Below are 18,648 nucleotides of genomic sequence, written 5' to 3'. Positions count from 1 at the left end.
TACTCGCCATAACTGATTGTAGCTCCCATCTGCAGTTAGAATGGCTGGTGCTGGAGAGGGTACATGCTTTCGAGCGCAACGCTGGGGCATCGAGGAGTCAAAATGCATGGTTTGGCTCCTTGTCCACCATCATGAGTCAAGACTCCTGCAGGGCCAGTTCCAAGGGATGGAGTACAAAGCAGAGGCTTGGAACCGGTTAGCTCATGACCTCACCAGTGTCACAGGCATTCCTCGGACTGGTGAGCAGGTCCATCACCACCATGCAGACCTGAAGAGATGGAAGCAGGACCTACTGAACCAATGGATACAGGAGGCCCGTGGGATGCAAGATGCCCCACAACTGAGTAGGTAGCCATGGAATGCAGTATGTACGACATGCTAATTTATGCTATATAATGGATAGGTATGTCTCAATATCCCTTCATTTACTTCACAGCTGCAGGTGTCCGTGCTGCGAATCAGCAAGCCTATGCAGATAGGCTGCTAAGGCTGTGCCACCAGGCAGGTTAGTAATTATTCTGCATGTATTGTTATATAAAATAGGTGAGAGAGCCTGAAAGAAAGTGTTGTAGCCCAATAATACAGCCATAAAATGCCCTGAATAATTCCTCTGCATGTACTGTTATATAAAATAAGTCAGAGAGCCAGAAAAAGAGTGTAGTAACCCATTAAGAAAGGTAAAATATGTCTGGAATAATATCTCTGCATGTACTGTCATATAAAATAAGTGAGTGAGCCTGAAAAAGAGTGTTCTAACCTATTAATAAAGGTATAATATGTCTTGAATATGTCTTCCATATGCACTGTAATATCAAATAAAGGAGAGAGCCTGTGGAAAAGTGTGTAATGTAATTAATAAAGGTATAAAACCTGGAGTGTGTCTGTGTCACTTACTTTGAAATGTTGTTGTACCCTTGCATTATACAAATAGTACTGTTTTAATAAGTGCTGGCAACCCACAGTTGTGCAGTCCCATCTAAAGTGGTTGATGGAAGTGCCAGTAGCTGTGAAGCATATATACAGTCCTCAACAGTCAGTTAATGGCTGGCATTCATAAGTAAATCTGGCACATGATTAGGTTGTTAATTTGTTCCCCAGAAATGAGTGTGCTCCACGAAATGTAGGGTTCTGGACAAATTTAACTGAAAATGTCATGTGAACACATCCAGATATGTAGATAAAGAAATATAAATAAAATCAATAACTATGTAGCAGTAACATCTGCATCTTGGACAGTTAGTATGTCAGATATAGGTCAGGTATATAATGAACTAGCCAAACCCATTACACAACCTAATGCATGTTGGCAAGTGTAATAATACATGTAGGGGATATACACCTGCAGTCAATAGGAATGTAGTGTAGACTAAAAGTACTTATAAGATGTTAATTGAGGTTTCTTTCTACACCCTACTGTATGTGCATAAACAATGCAATTCCACACCTCAATGGGTATGTGTAATCTCAAAACATTTGTTGGGACATATGTTGTATTGTTCTATAAATATCTGCATTCACTTTGATGCATGTGCCCTGTTCAAACACCACAATCATGGTGGCCTGTTGCCACCAATCATCCCTGCATGCTGTTGGAATGTCCACTGTCGTTCAATATATGCATGTGTTATGCTTGCTGTTCAACAGTTGGAACCTTGGTGTGTTGGGTTAATGGGAATATTACTGCATGCTGTTACAACTAATTTGGAATGCTGTTGTTTATGTTGTAATTAAACACACCTAATCACAGAACGTATGGGAAGGCCGGTCCCAGCGGACCCACCTGTCCCTCCTCAGCTGGTGAGTGCACCTGGCACCAGCAGGTCTGGTGCCCAGCCCGGGCTCCCCTCCTCCATTGGTCCTGTGCCACCTTCGGGTGGAAGCGCTGCAGGGGATGGGGCTCATCCCCCCCATGCAAGCATGGGCAGAGAAGGGCCACCTGTCACCCTTCGAAGGGTCCGGGTTGTGGTGCGTAGGGAAATCCAGCTTTCAGTCACTGATCCCCTACACCAGCTGGAGGCGAGAGTGGCGTATCTCACGGGTGAGCCTGCCCATCGTACGCAGCCCCCAGCACAGCCACCCTCGGGGCTGAGAAGGTGCAGTGGGGACTGCCCATGGGTGGGGATCTCAGTTCCGCTGTTACCATCTGTGGGCTCATGGGCTTGTGATTTCCAAACATCCGTCCCCGTCAATTGTGTTCACCCACCCCATGTGTCATACACCACCCCTGTATGCATCTTGTTTGTCTTGTCTGTTTACCTCCCCAACCTACCTCCCCAAATATACCTACTTCCTCTACCTCACTTTCCACTCTCACCTGAAAAAAAAAAGGGCAATCTGTACCCACAAAAAAATTACGCCCCATACATAGCTGCCCATTTCACACACATGTCCACTGGACATGTAAACTGATAATTATAATTGGCAGTACAACATACTTTGTTGTCCTCACCCCTCTCCCAGGGGTGGAAGGTTTCAAATTTCACTCCAAATGTATTGCATATGCACAGCTGTTGCTGGTAAAGAAATGGGCAGCTATGGACCTTCCCTACACCCATCCTGCACATCCCGAGCTTGTTTTCCTACTGTCTTTCCCTCTTTGTGCCCCCTTTTTCACCACTTTCCTATCTCCCCATTTTCTTTTCTTTCAAAGAAATTAGCGTGGGGGTTAGTGGGAGTAAGCACTTTTAAGCAGTAGTAAGTGGGTTTAAGCGAGTGTGAGCATGTGTGCACTTAGCTAAGCATCGCTAAGCATCATGAAAAAACCCATGCAGACCCACTTACAACTGCTTAAAAGTGCCTTAGTCACTCTGTATGTCAGGGCCCTTGTTCTGCTCAGCAGCAAAATAAAACACCTCTGTCAGTCTCAAACCCCAGACCTTGGACACACTAGACTGCATGAAGTACCACTAAGCCACAGCAGATATACAATAACTTGGTGCTGAAATAAATATATCATGCATTACAATGAGTGAATGTAAAGGAAAATAGGAAGGCCATAACACAAAGCTTGTTCTGTGGATCTTTACCAGCAATTGTTGTGGAATTGCATTACATGAGTGTGATATGAGAAGCAGCCATTCTAGCAGCAAATAATGTTACAGAGGCACTTTACAACCCCCACACAGTATCATAGCAGGACAAACACTGGCATATCTGATTAGGGCAGAGGCCATACTTCCTAACTGTGACTACTTTTCAGGGATGTCCCTGATTGTGAAACATATTTTAGCTGTGTCCCTCTGAATCCCTCTGACTGAAAAGTACTGACGTCAGTCAGAAAGGTGGGGTATTACACAATGAATACTGACAATAATAACAGTAGACACCGCTTGTACTTCATAAAAGGTGCACTAATCCATATGCACTGCTTCACTCAAGTCTACACTAACTGTCTCTATTATGTGTAAGGTGTACCTTACTTTTAACTACCTATCCCTGACTCCATGCAAAGATGTATCTGAGTGTTTCATAGGCCTGGCAGAGGCACAAACACACAGGCATATCAGCTATTCTGCTGTTACATACTCTGCAAATAGCTTTGGTAGGACTTCCACAAGCATACCCTTATGTAGGAGTACAACACAGAAATACCAAAGGATGTAGCCATGTACTGGTAGCAACTGACTGTAACAATGCCATTGTACCAGTGCTGAAAACACCTGTGGGTTGCACAGACAAAGAATAACAGTGTAACATCTGGCTACCATCTGGATAGGTTCACAGTTGGGAACTATGCAGACAGACCACCTGCCTTGATAAACTAACAGGTACACACCAATCCTTTAAGTCCAGTAAGATAACATTCACACAATAATACATAATGCTCTCTGTATGTCAGCACCCCCCCCCACAATTAAAATATACTTGTGTGTTTAGGGTCTACCAAGGATGTAGGTAGGCATACTCAGTACTGGAATTGTCCAGTTTTCCTGAGAACCCTGTGCTAATGTCAACAATAAAAACACAAACCCTGCAGAAGTGAGTACATTAATATTCACAGTATAACAGTTCACAAACAGTTCATGTGCCAAAAGAATACTTCTCAATAACTACTTTTGTATGGCAGTTAATTATATCAGTAGAAAATAAACTACATAGTCACATATATCTTGTGTAAGCATTTGTAGGGGTGAGTTAAACTCTACACTGATAGCTCTGTACTGGAAGTGGCAACAGTCAGGTCTGAGTACAACATGTACATCACTGTCTACACCTCTAGCTTCAGATATAAGAAGTATACCAACCTTCTGACTTACACAACAGTGTCCACAGCAAACAAGCATGGGCCCCACTCTGGAAATCTGAAAGGGCTACGCCTACATACCTTAGCAATTTATAGCATTGGGTTGCTATGACAGTGAGTACTGCAATTACCACACAGCAGGCTGTATGCATTTACCAAATGCTGGACACCAATTGGTGCAGAGGGCATCACATGCACATGCACAGATACCTATAAAAGCAGACAGTACTTGCTATCCCCACATGCAATCATTACATTGCACATGTCAGAGACTGTATAACTCCTGGAGAGTAGTGAAAAAAAAAAGTATTACTTAATAAAAAAAAAATATTTAATTAAGTAAAAAAAATATACTTAATTACTAACCAAAAATATTAATTAAGAAAAAAAAATACTTAATAACCAAAAATAAAAATTAAGTAAAAAAAAAAAACTTTACTTAATTAATAAAAAATAAATAAATAAATAAAAAAGTTGTCAAAGCATACACAGACAGACCTGAAAGTGACAAACAAGTATGTAACAGATATGTAGTTACCAGCAAGTAGTAGATGTTTATGAAGAGTACTGTACATACTCTGAAACATGCATATGTGGCAGCAGTAGGTATGTATGCACTGATGCCATGCATAACTACTGCCATGGACAAATTAGTGTGTAGCTGTGTGCAGTGGGACATAACTGTGACATATGTAGCTCAGCATTATATGTCAAACATCTGATCATGTTATCTATGTTCTGTACAGTACTGTGTATAATGGCAGTTTGGGGAGTAGTGCAAACACCTATATAAACTTGGATGTGACAGAGTAAGACATGCATGATAGTCATATAATGTGTAGCTTAGCATTGGCAACTGCTGTACCAGGCTAGTATAGTAATGTAGCATTTGCAGCTATATATACTCCTTGTAATATTACTGTATGCACACATGTGACAACTGTTCATGTTGTAGCAAGGCCCAACAGGTCATCCGTGAGGTGTCGGACTTACAACAGTGTGGACCTTGTGTGTGTATGGCACACACATATGGAGAGATATTTATGTGTCCGATATATTAGCATCTTAACATGTGCATAGAGCAAGGGACATACTGCAACTGTTTGTGAAGGGTGGACATTTATATGTTGGTGCAGGTTGTTATGTGCATATTTATATGTAGGTTGTAGTGTGTGGCAAACAAGACAGCATACAGTGCTGGCATATGACATGTGGTGTTTAAATGCTGTGGGTATGATTTGTTAGGTTTTTAGTCTTCCAGACAGGGGGTCCTGCTAAAGATACATGGGCTGAGAATACCTTCCATGCATTCTGCACAAGACTGTGCAATATTATTACATAACTGTATCCCTCTCAACCTTTGCATAATTGATATTCCCACCATGAAAGGTGGACTGTATATGTGCCTATATGTATATCTATATGTACACCAATGGATGTTTATATGTATGCTCAAGCTCAATGTTGTAAACGTATTGCCATCCCTTTTGTTAAAAACCCTGTACCCATGAACTACCACATAGGTGGTAGTCTACTCAACACCAAAAGTGTGATAAGAGACCATGGGACACAGGTGGACAGTAGTGTCCCTTTTGATAATCACAGTACCACACTAGTCATGTAAACTGTGTACAGTCCACATATCATCAGAAAAGGTGTGTCATCCATGGAAAAAGAGGTCAGTGTTCCACTCTACTCATCAGTCATAAAACCCATCATAGAGTACAATGGCCCTGTTGGTATGTACCTCAGAAGACATCTACAGCAACTGTAGATGCCAGACACATACCTCACAAAGAGTATTACCAGACTCAAACAGATGCTCTATGCAGACTGTCTTACAAAACCACAGCTACACTGTGTCGCATACCGCCTACCCAGAGGCAACCTCTGCCTAACATACAAAGCTATGCCAAACCCACAGGTGTTGGACATGCTCCATATAAACAGATTAAAATCCATACAAGCTACACACTGTACTGATCTAAACCTTGTAACGTCAAAAAGCAGAACATGCTGGAGTGGTACATTATCATCTCAGACACATACCATACTCTGGAACTAACTACCTATCAATAGCAAATAAAGGTCCTCATTAGCAGTTGTCATGAATAATCATGATGATTGGATGTGAGATAGGAAATACAACCCGAGAATCACCTCTGTGGCTCTGCATGACAGGGGCACATGAACTTAAATTACATGGATGTTGAAGGGCTAGGTTTCCATAGGCCCTATGGCTAATAGCCTATTAGCTACCTAGGACCTGATACACACACCCATGCACTTGTTGCATTACTTGCTATGTGAGGTTGACTGAGTGTGATGGTGAATGTGTAGGTGAATGTGTCAAAGTTGTATATATGTGTGATAGCCTAGTGGAAAACTGTTTATATCATGGTATGTAGTGTTGTAGCTCTGATCCCAGCAAAAGATATGTATGATATTGCTAGGCAGGAAAAGCAGTATGGCATACAGTGTGACATAGTCCCATGGTGTTGACTGGAGTGTGCCATTGTAGGCTAAAGCAGTACATGTATGCTTATTGATTGTTAACGCTAGTGAATACAAATCCTGTATGAACTGTAGTACTACCTGAAGCTGTAGGCCTAAACAGCACAGTATGGTATATATCCACATTGCTTGGAAACACTGTTTTGTTTGTTACCTGTAGTCCTCACACATTACATACCTCAGGCATAAGGTTTTATATGTGCTGACACACAGTACTGTATGGTACACAGGCAAAACTCATCTGGGTTGCCATACCTTTGTGTCTTGTAGGTATGTCTGATGTGTGTGTGGGTATACCTGTAACATGGCCTCGGTGGTATGTGTGTCACAGGATATAAGTGCATATCTAGCAACATGTATAGTGTAGTACAGCAGTATGCCACCTATATTGATGAATGTGCACATATGTTACTTAGGGGTTTGCTATCAACAAGTAGCATGGTGTACTGGTAGTACTGTAACTGTACTTTACATTCATTTCAATGGATGACAAATGTCTGTATGCATTAGCTTCATATATACCTCCTGTGGCTAGGTGGTGCATTGTGTCACATACAGTGTGCCATGTACTGTTGTATAGTCTTACATACTGGTTTCACTTTGTTGCTGTGCAGAACATGGTTTGGTATATAGTATGTGCCAGGCACTGTCAGGCAGTTGTGGGCTGAGCAGTGATATGTGGTATTAAAAGTGTGTATCTACTGACAGCCAATAGGTTGCTATATATGGCATTTCATTGATGTCTGTACTTTAGAATGTTAAGTGTGCCACATGACTTGCTCACAATTATTGTTTTATTGTCTTCCAGGGACATGTCTCACAATTGAAATCCTATGTATTCCCCTGAAGAGGAGGAAGTCATCCTAGATGCCCTAATACAACATCACAACCTGCTGTTCTCCAGAACCAGCCAGGACCAGCATGGGTGCACTGCACTGTGGCAGGATGTTGTCTGTCGGGTGAATGATGTAGGCATGCATAACCGGACTTATGAGCAGGTATGCCATCACTGCAGTGATTTAATCAGACATGTCCGGCAGCATGCCTCCGATGTCCACAGACAACAGCTTGCCACAGGTGGTGGTGCAGCAACACATCCACCCCTCACCAGAGTGGAAGAGCTGCTCCTCAGTGTGGTGGCTCCTGGCCAACCACTACAACAGACATGTGTCATCATGGAGGCCAGAGTCACCCAGCACATCTACTCAGAGCGTGCAGGTAACATGGCATATCTGTAGACTACTGTTAGCTCGATTGTTAGAACATGCATTTATCAGATGTGTACTGTGTATTTAGAAGATGTGGAGCCTGGTGTCATGCAATACTGATAATTTGGTACATAATCTGTATGCCTGTGACTGTCACCTGTTGTACTACTGTAAAATTGCAAACTCACAGCAGCAATGCCATAGTTGTTGACACTGACAAACTGTCTCATATCCTTGTAGGTCCCTCTGGTGTGATAGCAAGACAGCAGACACATGCTGGTGAGTATTCTACATTTAATCTAGCATATAACACGTGCATGTCATAGGAGAGTTGTAGGCCATATACACATGTAAAACACCTACACATAATGCATGCTCTGCATGTTCTCTGTGGGACTATGCACATCCCAGTAACATGAGTAGCTGCCTCAAACACATGCAATACACAGAGCATCCCAACCAATTGTGGTACACTGTAGTGGACATTGTATAGGCAGAGTCAATACACATGCACACAACATACACCACTTTGTCATATGCAGTAAGTGTTAATATGATACACATGGCATATGTAGACACCTGCTGTAAGGTCAGACTCCAGTATCCCAAATGTCATCAACACAGAACACATACTATACCTGAGGGGTAGAGGCCTATCATGGGGCAGTGCGACATGCTTCAACACACAACACATTCATGTTAGGCAATGCTCCCTATTGAACACCTTACATACCCATGTAACAACTGGCTGTGAAATGGTTAATGTAGCCAAAGTGGTGCAGGTCAGGTACAGCAAGATAGTTGCCAGTGTGGCATACATTAGTGGCCTTGAGTGACCACATGATGCTGCCTGATGATGGCTCATGGTACTACACTACATCCAGTTACAGTAACTACAGTACTACACATAGCATTCATTGCTGTACACCGGACAGTTGTGCGCATCTGGCCATGGTATGTATACCTATGAGTGATGGTGCACAGGACATTGGAAAGCATTTTATACTTGCACAGCAAAGTTGTGTCCATGTACACATTGTGTTCCAGGGTGAGGCCAATCATTGAACAACACACATGCATCAAAGACATGTATACTGTTATCAACAAGGACTCTCTACACTCACACTGCATGCTGTTGAGCAACACACATCCTGCATGCTGACATGTGTGATAGGACTCTTTGGCTTGTGATACTGTACTCCACCATCAACCACTAATGAGTATGTTCTGTATTGCTGTTGGTGTGTGTGTGTGTGTGTGTGTGTGTGTGTGTGTGTGTGTGTGTGTGTGTGTGTGTGTGTGTGAACTTGACTGAGTAGTGTATTTGTGTGCATGTGTTCATGTGTGCATGTGTGCATGTGTGCATGTGTTCATGTGTGCATGTGTGCATGTGTGCATGTGTTCATGTGTGCATGTGTGCATGTGTTCATGTGTTCATGTGTGCATGTGTTCATGTGTGCATGTGTGCATGTGTGCATGTGTGCATGTGTTCATGTGTGCATGTGTGCATGTGTGCATGTGTTCATGTGTGCATGTGTGCATGTGTGCATGTGCGCATGTGCGCATGTGTGCATGTGTTCATGTGTACTAACATCCTGTACAGATTGTAAAGTGTGTTTCCTGTCTTCCTTTCACAGGTGCTTTGTTGGATGAGTGCAACAGGGAACCTGAAGTCACTGCCACAAATAGTGGACATGATGATACATGTGTTGTGGCACAGGCAGGTTTGACAGGGTCTGTTGTTGGTCCACCAATCGACGGTACACAGCTTTCCACCCCTTCTATGTGCACATTCATACTGCCAATACATCCATCAACACCAATGACCTTAACTGAGGAACAGCATACAGTAGGCATTGACCAGGATAGTGTGGTATCTATGGCACATGCAACCCCTCACAGCAGCCATAGTCAGACACCTGGAATGGTACCACATAGGCATATGTCCAGGGGTTCTCATGGGAGCACTGCTGGTCGTAATGCCCGTGGCAGACATGCCCCCACAGGTCTCACAATCTTAGGTATGTTCTGGGCTGTAATGCAGGCACAAGCACGTATGGAATGGTACACCAGGCAGGGATTAAGGGCACACAGGGCCCATAACACCGCTATCAATGACAGTACCCATGACCTTGCCGGTGCCATCCATAATTACACCGAGGTCATTGATAGACATTGGGGGGAAACACTAGATGTCCTCCTCAATGTAATGTCCACGTGCCAGGACAGTGCAGGACGGCCGAGACGTCGACATGGATGTATGCCAGCAACATCATCAGCTGGCAGTCGTCACGGACAACACACAAGTCCCAGCCGCTCCCATAGTGGCAGTACCAGCCCCAGCAATGTTGGGGCTGGGCTGTCAATAGACCATCCTAGATGACCACGTGCACCTGGCTCTGGCCAGTCCCAGCAGGGACATGGGTCCAGTCAACATCCCTCTGCCTCTGATGATAGTACCCAGTTCTGTGGCACCCCTGCCAGGCACAGGTACTGTGTCCGTGGCCGGAGACAGTGATCTGTACAGCCTGGCTGGTACAGTCTGTGGCTGTCCCACAACTTCCCGCATTTGGCAGCCACATGGTGGAACTGTGTGCATGCAGACACACACACAGAAACCAAACACCTAGGGCTAACACATACACACACACATTACATCAACATTGACCCATGCTGTACTGTTGTCCCTCACACACACACACACACACACACACACACACACACACACACACACACACACACACACACACACACACACATGTCGATTGGATGGGTAATTGTTCGGCTCTGGCAAACCAACAACACATCCTGTGCATATGATGAAACTGTGCCACCTCCTGTCATCTGTGACATTGATGCAGGAACAGGCTAACATGGTGCTGATGCACAGGGTGACCTAATAGCAGTGTAGCAATGTTAGCATGTTGTCAACAGTAAAGTGTAATGATATCCTTGTAGGTATATCTGAGCAGGCATGATGCATTAAAGCTATGATTATCAATGTAGTATTGTTTACACCAGTGTTAATTCCAAAAATGTATTGTCCGCCCATGCGCCATTTGGCTGATGTGCGTGGTACTGGCAGCATGTGTTGGTGAGTGGATGGTACGTGTGTGATGTGTGCAGTACAGATTTGCAGGTATACATTTGTGAACATGGTGGAGATGCACTGTCTGCATGTACGTGCATAGTGGACACATGAGAAGGGTGACATGCCCTGTATTACACAGTGTTAACACTTCATATTTCCTATTGGTGGCCAGTATGCATTTTACTACACATATGTTACAACTTGAGTACACTTGTGTGTATGACATGGTTTGACACTATGCTGTGGGTGATACTGTTAATATCAGTCATTGGTTTGCATTCAGGTAGTATACATAACCTTAACAGCCTGACTTTAACCAATTGTTAGATGATGTCTTGACAGCTGACACACAGATGTAGGATACACAGTAGCATTTGATTCCTTCCTGTACTATGCTATACCAGTAACCAGTGGTATTGACCACCACCCATTCCTGGGACCACTCCTGTTTGGCATGTAGCCATCCTAGGTACAAGCAAACACACTAGGGATATGTCCATCCACATCTGGTAATGCATACAGTGACCTACAATTCATTCTTCGGATGAGACACTTATCCACCACAAGGTTATCATACAGACAGATACCTGTTGACCAACCCATTTTGTAAAGCTATAAGCCAACTATATCATAGTCATCCACATTTACTAAACATAGTATCCTGACAGTACCACATTGGTAGTAGCCCACAACATGTAGCAGGGGTACCAATGTGTACATACAGCCACATGTTATGTCATCTGTCCTTTGGTATTCACATTTCCAAAGGTATTCTGATGTCCCTTGGTGTATAACATAAGCAATAAGGGGTCTGTATGCATATCCACGAAGTTGTTGTACACCTATAATGAATGCCCATTATTGACAGACTGTGTTGTGTTTGAACATGTCTGAAATATTCCCCAGGCATGAACCCTCACTCACACTATTCTATAGAAACTGTCATGGGTGTGTGTGACACAGATGTCCTACGCCACAGATCACTACAGTGGCTGGCCTTGTCACATACATACATGTGTGACCCAAGGTCTGAGAAGCAGCAGCACAAACTGTCAATGGTAACAGATGTATTCATGTAGAAAGCAGGCATCACACCTATAAACTAATTGAGGTCACATGTACATATATGTATTTGCCATGCTTTACTGGGTGGTTTCTTTTATCCTGCTATATTTGTAGGATACTGACATCATCAGACTGGACATGGTAATGTGTGTGCACTTTGTTTAATGCAATCCCAGGAATGAAGCATGTGGGACAGCAGGTGTTAACAGCTTGAACATGACTCCACAATTCTTAGCTTGTGTGATCTATCTGTGGACCAATTGCCATTCCATAATATGACAATACATATTTATGCACAGATTGTTGATGTTGTGGATACAACATGTGTCTGGGATGTTGATAAAGGGCTAGTCAAAGTCTATGTGGGACATGTGTAGCTCCTTTCAGTGATGTATGTCCTGGGTGGCTGCCTTGCAAACAGTCTAGCAGGTTTGGAAACCATGATCTGCCCATGAACAAACCAAAGTTGGTAGGGTTGTGTGTTTGTCGGCTTCCAATAGCTCTGTTTATGACTTCAATCATGATGGACTCCATGGCCTTGCAGATCAGACTTCATAGGCTTATAGGACTATAGTTCTAATGGTCTGTTGTGCACTAACACTTGTGGGGTGTGCCATATGTTGCTGTAACCCATTCAACAGTTTCAGATCCTGTAGAGAGGGTGAGGCTCAACAGACTGTTCAGGTGCATGGTCTGTTTGTTCTGCAGTTCACTTATCACACATATAGGGAAACAATGTAATCCAATTTATGCCATGTTTTCAGCTTTGGAAGGAGCTGTTTACCCATTCTACATGTGATATGTCCTGGTATGATGATAGGGACTTTTGTCAGTGGTATGAATGTATGGGCCTGTCTGACAGGATGCTGGCATTGTCAGTCAGGTACAGTTGGCCCTGACTCAGGACATATATGAGTGTACATTGCTATTTATGACATAGCTGAAGGAAGTGTCATGGTTCTGACTGGACTCCTTCGCAGATAATCTTTCCAAAACACCAACAAACCTGAGCACTAAACCCCTGTTATACTCTTTTACACACTTAATACCCTACTGATCCTTTTAGATCAGTCAACAGAGTATTTCATCATAATATCTTGGCTTGTCCAAAGGTCAGTTTCATGTGTACTCTTCAGTCTAGCTGGTGAATATGAGAATTTTGAGGCATTGTTACAACTGCCTCATGTACACAGACAACCATCTCCTCCTCCCAACAAACTCAGATATATGTGAGAGATGCAACTATATAGACAAATAGGAGGCTGAGCTCTCTCGACCCATGACTGGCACAATCTATCAGGTGGTGAAGGTAACCACACATACCACAAATCCAGTCTCACATAGACCTATAGCAACAGCAAACAAAACACATTACCACACAAAAACATACTCTGAGGCTCTAAATAAAATCTGCGTAAGCAGCAGAGCCCTCCAAAGCAGACACCCAAACAACTGCTACCCCACAACAATACCCACATATCACATAGTTCACAAAGTCAATGTGCCACACAGTCACTGACCTTAGGGCTAAACAGCACACCTAATACACTTGTAATAGGTGACTCTATTGTCAGACACACTGACGTCCCACTCACCAGGCTGAACAAGGAGAAGGTCACTTTGAGCTGTCTGTCGGGTGCCAGGATCCGCCACATAACACATGCACTCAGATCACTCCAAAGCAAGTACAAATATGGCTCCATCATTGTCCATGCTGGTGTGAATGACCTCAGACATTCCTCCCTGGACTACATGACAAGAGACATAGAGAAGCTCTCTGATCATGTAGCCCAGGCCAGTATGACCCTGACCTTGTGTAGCATCCTACCCTCACCAAGAATGATGGCACAGTATACAGACAAAATGATCAATTTTAACAGTTGGCTAACGTATTGGTGTCATTCAAAGGGGATCCAGTGTCTGTCAGCCTGGGATGACATGCTCGACATGCCACATTGCTTCGCTAGAGACGGCTTGCACCTGTCACTTCTGGACTTTTGAATACTGGCTAAGGCTCTTGCCACCCCCATAGTGCCTTTTTTAGGCAAGGCTCAAAAGACAAACCCACCTCCATAGACAATACAAGGTAAAAGAAACTAAGGATAATGCTGCTCAACAGCAGATGTCTAAACCTCAAAATGCACGCACTCAAGGCTCTCCTCAGTATGGAGAATGTCGATATCTGTAAAGTAACAGACACCTGGTTCAGGCTCTCAAAAGCACCCCAGCACTACCAGGTCATACTTCATACCATGCTTTTCGGCCACAAAACTCGGACTGACCAACAAAAATAAGGGGAGTATCCATATACATCATAGATACACACACCTCCAGGTTAGTAGCACTGCACAAATCATTGGAGACCATACATGTGCAATTAACAGTGGGCAAAACTGCCATTCAGTTTGTAGCCTGCTGCAGACCACTCTCCCAAACTCAGGAACCCCACTCGGCTTTCCTGAGAACACTGGAAAATATGAAGGTCTCTCCAAACACCATTATATTGGGTGAATTCAACTACCCAAACATTGACTGGGAATACTACTCAAGCCCCAACACCCTCGCCCAACGGTTGCTAGAATTTATAAACTCAAATGCTATGGCACAACTGGTCACCACACCCACAAGAGGGGAAAGCATATTGGACCTGATCATCACCAACATGGGGACTCTATGTTCCACACCAGAGGTATACCCCTCATTGGTAAGGTCAGACCATACATTTATCTCACTGGACATCCATATCCCATCCCCACCCCCATCCTAGGTAATCTCGGTGAAGAACTTTACAAAAGCAAACATCACACTTCTCAAAACTGAGGTGGTATCCTTCAAAGACCCTGGGACAGTGGTAAATACGGCTCAGACCACATAATACTTTACAAACACATTCTATGGACTCCTACTGGAATGCATGGATTGTGCTATCCCAAAGAAAAATAAGCCTCACTTCTCCAAAGGCAGGGGACCTGTCTGGTGGACCCCAGCCATAAATAAGCTATTCAATGAAAAGAGGAGGCTACTACATGATAAAGCACAATCCCAAAAAGGGAAGGCATCTCTGATCAGTACTAGCAAGAAGCTACGATCACTCATGAATTGATCTGAGGCCCGCTTCCAAAGGAAAATTGCCCCAGACACTAAGGACAATCACAAGGCCTTCTTTAGTTATGTCAGGAACCTGGGTGGCAACTCCCAGATATGCTGTGAGTTAGTGCAAAATGACAAAAAATACACTGAACCCACAGACATTGCCAACATCCTGGCAAACAGGTTAAGTGCAAATGTCTCCCCCCATCCCCCCAAAAGAGCAAATGTCCATCCCAGCAGAGTGTAGCCTCCATGACACCACAAATGAACAGGTGAGAGCTGCCCTTTCCAAAGCAGACAACACAGCATCAATGGGATTGGACGGTGTCATGAAGAACTTAACCCTCACATTAAGTCACTGTTCAGTATCAGACTTACTACAGGATATGTACCCAAGGAATGGCATACAGCAACAGTGGTCCCACTCCACAAAGATGATGCCACAATGGACTCCGGACATTATCGCCCTATAAGACTAACTATTCTGGTCTGCAAAGATATGGAGTGCATCATCATGGAACTCATGCAAAAAGACATCAGGAACCTACAGACACTGGATCCTACCCAATTCGGCTTTGTTGAGGGCAGATCTTGCCTCTTGAACCTGGTCGACTTCTTTAAACAGTTACCAGGTCCATAGGCATAGGGAAGGTAGTCCACACAGCCTACCTGGACCTTGCAAAACCCTTCGACACAATACCCCACTCGGGCATCATAAATAAGCTCACCAGCTTAGATATCAACACATATGTCACAAGATAGATTTCAAACTGGATCAGGGATGGCACCCACATGGTCAGTATTGCAGGTGCCATGTCTGACTCTACACCATTTCCAAGTGGCATCCCACAAGGCTCAGTCCTGGAACCTCTCTTGTTCGGTATATATTTCTCTGACGTACAGGCTAACACAGGAGGACTATGGCTGACCAAGTTCGCAGATGACTGCAAACTGGGTGCTATAATCGACTCTCCAGCTGGCACAAGCATCCTCCAAAAGGGTCTCACAGAGATGGATAACTGGTGTCAGAGCCATGGCCTGCAGCTAAATGCCATTAAATGCATAGTCATCCCCTTTCGGAATAACAAAGTGCCCACGCATTACCACATAGGTGGTAATCCATTAAGTATGGAAGAAGTTGTTAGGGATTTGGGGACCCGAGTAGATTGCCAAAGTGGTTAGACAGACCTTCTATATAGCCCACCTTATCCCAAAAGATTTCACATCTAGATCAAGTGAGGTCATTGTGCCCCTATACTCATCAGGCCCATGATTGGATACAATGCCCCATTTGGGATGTACCTTACCCAACACCTGCAGCAACTGTAATGGCCACAAAAGTACCTGACCAAGTGGATCTAGGGGCTCACACAGATGCCCTGCGCAGTTCAACTAAAGTAACACCAGTTCTACTCAGTTGATTACTGCCTACTCGGATGCGATCTGTGCCTGATGTTTAAAGCCATGTCCAAACCAGTATTAATGGACATGCTCCACCTCAGGATATCCAAATCCCTTAGAGCTACATGCTCCAGTGACTTAAACTTCAGCACAGATATTAATAGGACATGCTGGAGGGACAGATTCATATCTCAGAGGCTCCCCTCACTCTGGAATGAGATCCAAGTCCCGCATAGGCAGAGCCCCTCACTGACCATCTACAGGAGAAATATTGATGAGTGGATGGGTGATTGTATGTTTACCCCTGGGATCTCTTCTGGGTCCCTGCTAGACAGAGGCACAATAAACTAACCATAAAAGGGCTATCTTGTGTTACCTACTATTCACAGGCACAGTCTACTAATCTAACAGGGTTGTGAAAGCCAAACACACTCTGGCTAGGCTTATACATGCCCTAGGGCAGATAGCCTAGTAACCTATGAACCTATGATAATGTTTGGAGTGCACATTGTTTATTGATGATACTGATTGCATGTTTTTTATCTTCTTTGCTTTCCCACTTTCTAGGAACAGCCTAAGTATATGTAGTACATATTTGATTATGACAGGGTTCCAATATATTATATATGTGTCTGTTGTCATATAACTGTGTGCACAAGGTGGATTGGTGAATAGTGAGAGGTTCAGGTGTTAACACATGCAACTGCCAGATATGTGTGGCCCACTGCTGTACTCAGACATGGCCTAAGTTTGTGAGCATGCCCAGTTTGGCCTTTCAGTGTTTTGTTGCCTGACATTTGTCTCATTTATTCAAGTGTGTGAGCATGCCCAGTGTGACCTTTCAGTATGTTGCTGTCTGAAGTCCACTACATTTGTTAATGTGTATGGACATGACCAATATTAACATTTATACTATATGTGTGTTGAAAATCAGGTTCTATTTTTACTGCAGGGCTCACCTTTGTGTCATAACTCGACAGGGATTATGCTGTACCTGCAGGGTTTCCATGAGATACTTTGCATAGACTTATCAACATTTCTTCATACAGGCTGACCAGTGAAATACTGTCATGGTTTAGTGGTTCAGTACTATGACTATAGTGCACAGTATCCTGGGTTTGAGGCCTGTCACTGCTTTATATTTTCATACTGAGCAGACCAGACTGCTTAAGGGCCAGTAGAGCAAATATGAGCATGTTTACCTGCTTTTGCTCAGCTATGCCCAACTTTGACCAAGCTTGTCCAACATTGCTCACTGTTAACCAACATTGCTGAACGTTGCCCAATATTGCTCAACATTGACCAAAGTTGTGCTAGTTAGTGTGTGTAATTATGTTTACATATACTAAATAGTGGTAAAAGCTGTTTAGCACTGCTTTATATTGCTTAACACATGGCAATCATGCCTCAGGTGGTGCTGCAGGGCTGCCTATGTCAGATGCACATACTACACTCCCTATACATGTTTGAAAACAGGCAGTGTCAAGTTAGGCATCCCCTTTACTATATGTGCAAGTCAGAGAGAGGTATCATTTCCAGGGTTCCTACTGAGCCAGTGTATGTGCTATGCGTTGCCTCTTTGCCAAGGCCAAAGCATACTGGGCACGCCTCCTTCTGCCTACTGGAGCAGGCTGAGGTTGTTCCCCCTCCAAGTCACGCTCTGCCTGTGATGGCCTTGGCAATAGTGGGGGGCTGTTTGGCCCGGGCCTATGCTGCTCCTGCTGCAGCTGTTTTTGCAGGATCATATTATGTAGCATAGCACATACCATGACAATTTTGGTACATGTAGTTGTTGAGTACTGCAAGGCTCCACCAGATGTGTCCAGGCACCGGAACCGTGACTTGAGCAGCCCAAACACATGCTCGATTACATTTCGTGTTTGTACGTGTGCCTCGTTATGGCATTCCTGTTCAGGTGTGTGTGTGTGTGTGTGTGTGTTTCTGATGGGTGTCATCAGCCACGGCTCCAGTGTATAGCCAGCATCCCCCACTAGGTGACCATGAGGGATGTCCCCATTGGCAAATGTCTGGTACAG

Source organism: Protopterus annectens, chromosome 8.part0 (assembly GCF_019279795.1).
Source record: "Protopterus annectens isolate FY-2018-M chromosome 8.part0, PAN1.0, whole genome shotgun sequence".
NCBI classification, from domain to species: Eukaryota; Metazoa; Chordata; order Ceratodontiformes; family Protopteridae; genus Protopterus; species Protopterus annectens.
Note: the sequence above shows the minus strand (reverse complement) of the source record.